The sequence below is a fragment of the Microcebus murinus genome, chromosome 10, assembly GCF_040939455.1.
Source record: "Microcebus murinus isolate Inina chromosome 10, M.murinus_Inina_mat1.0, whole genome shotgun sequence".
NCBI classification, from domain to species: domain Eukaryota; kingdom Metazoa; phylum Chordata; class Mammalia; order Primates; family Cheirogaleidae; genus Microcebus; species Microcebus murinus.
The window spans coordinates 81,627,986-81,634,864 of NC_134113.1; positions in this window are offsets into that span (position 1 = coordinate 81,627,986).

The following is a 6,879-nucleotide window of genomic DNA, read 5'->3' on the forward strand; positions in this document are numbered from 1 at the left end:
ATTTTGCTCTCTTTTTTCCCCTATGGCTCCATCTCAAGTCCCCTGTGAGTGCTCTATATTTCCTAGGTTACTTCACCCCATGGAGTTTTGCTTTTCTGCACAACTATTGTGTTTTCAGAGTGCTTTCTAGAAACTGCAAGCAAAGATGCTCATTATAATCCAATATGTGAGAGGGGCAGAAGGTTTGCAGAAAGTGAGGAAGGTTTGAAATAGCTGATGGGAAGGATAGAATGTGCTAATGTAGAACAAATAGGTTTGTTAGGTGGCTGTGGTGTAAACACAGAGTCATATAAATTCTCCAGCAGTGATCTGCAGCAACAGGAGAAAAGAAAAGAAGGTGAAGAGTTTTGATTAAATACTGGGTGTTTATTTAAGAGTCTGAAATAAGCAATAAAGAGGCAAGGAAGTTGAAGGTTTTGGCAAGCAGACTGTTGAGGGGATGAACAAGAGAAAGAAAGCAAAGGTAGAAAAGTACAAAAATGGCCAGAGCAGGGTATCATAGAAGGTATTTATTAAAGTCACTGCAGCAAATGGTGCCACCTGAGGTGACACAGAAGATTGCGATCTAAAGTCAGAGTCTTCTGTGACTGTAGGGAAAGGCCAGAAGGCCAATGTGTGCCTGAGATAAGGAAGGGAACAGTGTTGTGTTCACATGATTCTCAAAGAAGCCTGAGCTCTATAGGAGGGAAAATTCTGGAAGTTGATAGCAGCAGTGAGATTTCTGACTCACTCTTTAGGCGCAGGACAGATGGATTGGGCAAGAGCGAGCAACCTCTATTCAGGGTGCTGGGCCAAAGGGAAGGCTCCCTGAAATATTACCTCACAATAGAGCAGATTAATAAAAGAAAAGCTAATTTGTTCTAATGTGTATACATACATGCGAGCCTTCGGACTGAAAACTCAGTTTCCCAGTGGGATTCAGAAGCTTATATGCCTTTCTGATAGAATGGGTTGTCAGAGGGGAAAAGAATTCTATGGAGGGGCAATAAAGAGGATTGAATGGGCCCAGGGAGCAGTGGCTCACGCCTGTAATCCTAGCACTCTGGGAGGCCTAGGCAGGAGGATTGCTTGAGGTCAGGAGTTTGAGACCAGCCTGAGCAAGAGCGAGACACCCCCTCGCCCTTCTCTACTAAATTAGAAAAACATTATCCAGTGAACTAAAAATAGAAACAAAAAATTAGCCGGGTGTGGTGGCTTGTGCCTGTAGTCCCAGCTACTCAGGAGGCTGAGGCAGAAGGATCCCTTGAGCCCAGGAGATTGAGGTTGCTGTGAGCTAGGCTGATACCACTAGCCTGGAGACCAAAGCAGGACTCTGTCTCAAAAAGAAAAATTAAAATTAAAATTAAAAAAAAAAAAGAGGATTAATAGAAGGAAGAATGATTAACTAGTAAGTGGTTCCCTTTGGAATTTAAATGAGATGAAGGAATGGGACATTAGCTTTTTAAGTAGTCTGCTCATATGTGGTCACATTCCTGGTCTTACTGGGAAGGGAAGAAAAGGACAATTATTCTCCAAGGTGGGTCTGGATCCTTGATGGACAAAGAAACTTCAATGATTTGGGGAGAGTTGGTGGTGGTCATGGTGGGGCAGGGGGAGGGGGGACAGAGGGGAGGTCAGAGAGATCTTGAGCCTTCTTCAGTCAGTCCAACATGCTAAAATGCCATATTTTCACATCAAAATATCTATAATTTCCTTCAAGGGGCACTCAGGGGAAGGAGTCACTTTGGATAGCAAAGAAAGGGCAATCCGGGTGTTACCCAAAGTTCAGCACTTGTCTCCAAGGTTGCATGAGAAGAATGAGGACAAGTGTTTTGAGCAAAAGGAAAGAGAAGTTCATTAATTATCTGGGAAATGAAGAGGATGGAGATTCTTGTCTTAAAGTACCATCATCCTAACTAGAAGCAGAAATACAGAGCTTGTAAAGGGAGAGTTTTCAGCTTCAGAATATTGCTGTTTAACTATAGTTGATAGTTCCAATCCATCCTGTCTCCAGAGAAGATACTCTCGGGACCTTCACCTGGACAATTCCGTTGAGCCGTCTCCGGTGGCACAAAGAACAAAGGACACTCTCCTGCCCCTCTGATTACTGATCTTAGGCAGAGATGTAGCTTTTGATTCCCAAAAAGAGTGGGGCGAGTTTTTTAAAGAGACAATTTGTAAACTGTTTTGTCCTTTTTCAGGCCGTTCCCTCTGTTACACAGGCATGTGTTAAGGCTAGGAGGTACTCGGGTAATTTTGTGATTAACCAAAGAATGTGGAGAAAAGCATTTCTCAGAAAAGGAACATTTTCAAATTTCTATTTTAGAAGCTACATTTTCTTTAAAGCCACAGGTGTACAAATAACTGGACAATGAGGATTCCGATTTAGAAATTAACCAAAACTGTCATTTTAAAATTCTAACTCTTGAAAAAAAAAGCTTTCCAATTACACTAACACACTTTCCTATTCATACACTTCCTAGAAAGGAAGGCACAGGCAGCCAACTTCTTTAAATTCTTTTGGAGGTTTTAAGTCCTTGTGGAACAAAGGTGGGGTATAAATTAATTAGTCAATAATAGAACAGTTGGCTCTCAAATTGCCATCAGGCTATAGCTACAAAAGTTCATGTTTTGAGGCACGTTGCAATACATTTTCTACTGAAACACCAAAATGGGAGATCAGTCTTCCCACTCCTCAGTGTTGGTGTCTGGGAAAAGATCGGGCTTTTTTCGAAGATGAACTCCTTATCAAAAATATGGTAATTCAGGTAATTCTAAGATAAGGTATTGTGTAAGTCACTGAAACAGCCTAAGGTGGCTGATAACTAAAGACTGTATCAAGGGCAGTTTTTCTAAGCACCATTCTTACTACATAATAACCTTGTGGCTTCCTGGGGTAGAAAACTGAACTGACTCTTTTAATGATACCGCAGTAGTCCAGGAAATTCTTGTTTTAAAAATGCATTATGTACCATGTAACTCTGCAGTCTAAAAAAAAAAAAAAAAATGCATTATGGTTATTTTCTTGCCCTTTGTTACTTCAAAAGCTGAAGCCATAAAAAAATTGTAGTTAGTTTGGAGTTAATTATATTTCAATTTATTCACAGCTTTAATGTTCGAAATGTCTACCACAATGTCTGGAAGATACTCGTGGCTTAATAAATATTTATTCAATGAATCAAAAGTCAGCAGATCTTCAGGAAATCACTAGTAGATTAGTTCTTTTATGTTCGGGGCATTAGTTAGAATTGAAACTTTGGATAATAAGGATGCATGAATGATATATATGTGGTAGTTTAAATTACTATGTTTTATGCTTTAGATTTTCAAGGTAGTTGACTTCTTGTGATGACAAGAAGTTGCTCACTTTTTATTCTTAATCATCACTGCTGAAGAGGTAATTTTTTATGATGCTATTTTACTTCTAAGCCCAGGAGGTTTTATAAGACTGCCATTTAACAACAATAAAGAGATACAAAATCAACTGCAGATATATCCCTAAGACTGTATTTTTCAGCCTTGAAGGAAGATAAGTAAATAGAAGCTTTTTTAAAAAAAGAAGTTTAGAAACTTTTTATGCTAAGAGCTTATAATTATGAAAAACATGTCACATTACAGGAAGAAAATGATAAATTCTCAGTGTTTCCCTATTTCTCCCAAGAGCCAAAGCAGTAATCAGAACATAATTATTGGAAAAATGTGAATCTTTGTATTTCTGTTGCCATTTTTTCTGAATGATAAAATAATATTTACTGGAAATAGGGGGAAAAAAACCACCAACAGGCTTATGAAAAGATATGGCTGTCTTTCTCCATATTACAACATTGTATTTAGTTGGAATAATAGTGGCTTTGAGCTCCTCTGAGGAAAATTTGCACTCCAGAGTCTATGCATGTGCCTTACCTTGACTTCTTTCCCGAAGTGAGAAGAACCCAGGGACGCAAAGCAACAATGTTTAATATTAACACAACAATTCACTTTTCTTCCAGTTGTGTATGGATCCTGGTTTGATCACGTTTTAAGCTGGGAAGAGCACAAAGATAATAAAAACATTCTAATTATATCCTATGAAGAAATGAAAAAGGTAAGCCCTCCCTAATGTTTTGAAAATCAATATTTAAATTAAATTAAGGTAAAACAGGATATTCAGTCAATGGATTCAGGTTTCGGGGAATGAACTGGGGCTTTGATAAGAGTTTCACTTATTTTTTTATTTTCTTACTGCTCAGGATCTTTCTAAAAGCATAAAGAAAATGACTACTTTCCTTGATATAAATGTGAGTGACAGTGAAATTAATAAGATTGCTTGGAAAACATCATTCAGCGAAATGAAAAGCAGCGCAGCCAAAGAAAACCACGATCCAAATCATACCATCTGTGCCCTGACATCTAACAGGAATCTGGTGTTTAGGAAAGGTAAGGTGGTGGTGTAATCTGGTGTTTAGAAAGCCAGGTGGTGCCTTGTCTGGGGCTCAAATTTGGAAGCAGTTCCATTTTGCCATTTTTAATCTCTCATTTCATCTTCATGTAGCCCATATCTTGCACAATGGATGGCATATTGTCACCCCTTAGTGCAGGTTTATTAAATGAAATTCTTGAATTGCATTCGCTCCAGAGCTGAGATTTCCATGCCCAGTTACTAACCAACTGAGAGAGATACAGGAGTGAAACATGTGGAAACAATAAAGCTATTTGAAGACTGTGCCTCAGGTCTGCAGCCTAGTGTGTTGCTAATATTACCTTGAATTATATAAATAGACGTCCCCCCTGGGGCAGGCCACTAGAGTCTGGCAGAGCCCCCTACAGGACACCCCCTCTCTTTAGGAGACAGAAGGGAGCTGAGGAGTGTGGACAGTGCATTTCCCCAAACTCACCAAACAGAAAAATCACCCTCCAGGAGTAAGTAAGGGATTGGGAGAGAAGCTGAGATTGCTCTCTAAGAAAGTTCCTCTGCATGGAAACACAAAAAGAGAAAAACAAACCTTTCCCACTAATTCCGAAGGTTTAACAGAGAAGTAATTTGGGTATATCTAAATATAGAATTGTTTTGAAGGCCATGTGAATTTTTATCCAGGTCTGGAGAAAAATGTATTAATATAACTTAACAAAGGCAAATTTTTCTGCATGGATATACTCAGGTTTCTTACCAGAAAACACATTTTTCCCCCCTTCTTTGGCCCAACTGAATCTAATTTACCCCAAAGCAAATATTTGCCAATTTATGTAGAACAGATATTGTCTTAACTTTGCAAATTATTATTTTCTTTTCTGGTGGCACATTTTGTAATTTCCATATAGCTGCAAAAGGGCTAGAGGGAGGTGAGAATTCAATTCAGCAAATATTTATTAATACCTTGTTACTTCTAGGAACTAAGATTCAAAAACTAAATAAAACACAGCTCTTTCCTTCAGAAGATAATAATCTAGACAGTAAAACAAAGTGACACAGCTGTACTAGTGTATGAGCAGATATGAATGAGAACGCAGGTAAGAGGGAGTTAGTTTTTCTTACAAAGTGGGTTAGGAAATCATGTTGGATCTGGAACTTGTAGGGGTGAGGAGAAACTTCCTCTTTCCCCTGAAAGTTCACTGAAAGATCAACTCACAATTAAGGCAGATTAGTAAGAGAAAGGTTTATTTGCCATGTGCATGGGGAGAATCACAGAGTGAATACTCGATGTTCCAGTGGGATCCAGACATTTTTATACATGCCTTTTAGAGGAGAGGGGAGATGAGGAATATAGGTAATTCTGTTTAACAGCAATAAATGGCTGCTAGGGGGGATGAATGCATGGAGAAAACAGATTGACTTATAAATTAACCTGAGAAGTGGGTATTATGTTTTTAACGATTTGGGCCAGGTCTGGTTGCATTCTTCATCTTCTTTCCTGCAATATATTAAGATAACAGGGAGAGCCGGGCGCGGTGGCTCACGCCTGTAATCCTAGCTCTCTGGGAGGCCGAGGCGGGCGGATTGCTCGAGGTCAGGAGTTCAAAACCAGCCTGAGCAAGAGCGAGACCCCGTCTTTCTTTCTACTATAAATAGAAAGAAATTAATTGGCCAACTAATATATATAGAAAAAATTAGCTGGGCATGGTGGCACATGCCTGTAGTCCCAGCCACTTGGGAGGCTGAGGCAGAAGGATTGCTTGAGCCCAGGAGTTTGAGGTTGCTGTGAGCTAGGCTAACGCCATGGCACTCACTCTAGCCTGGGCAACAAAGTGAGACTCTGTCTCAAAAAAAAAAAAAATAATAAAGATAACAGGGAGAAGAAGGGAAGTCCATTGATCCTTTTGATGGGTCAGTCCGGTCTATCCATATAGAGGGTGAGCCTCTTCCAAGTCCTGTGAATCTCTTAGAGCCTTTAATTTAAAATATTTTTTGGCCGGGCGCTGTGGCTCACGCCTGTAATCCTAGCTCTTGGGAGGCCGAGGCGGGCGGATTGCTCAAGGTCAGGAGTTCAAAACCAGCCTGAGCGAGACCCCGTCTCTACTATAAATAGAAAGAAATTAATTGGCCAACTGATATATATATAAAAAATTAGCCGGGCATGGTGGCGCATGCCTGTAGTCCCAGCTACTCGGGAGGCTGAGGCAGAAGGATCACTCGAGCCCAGGAGTTTGAGGTTGCTGTGAGCTAGGCTGACGCCACGGCACTCACTCTAGCCTGGGCAACAAAGCGAGACTCTGTCTCAAAAAAAAAAAAAAAATAAAAAAATAAAAAAAAAAATAATAAAATATTTTTTATACCAAAGAATCATATTTTTGGGGTGAAATTTCCTGACATCCTTCAAACTGAAAGCAGGAACAAGATATTACCCAGAAAAGTGGTGGATGAGAAATACATTCCCCCAAGAGCTAAAAGCAAGGTGAAAAGCTCAGAACCACCATGGAACTGGA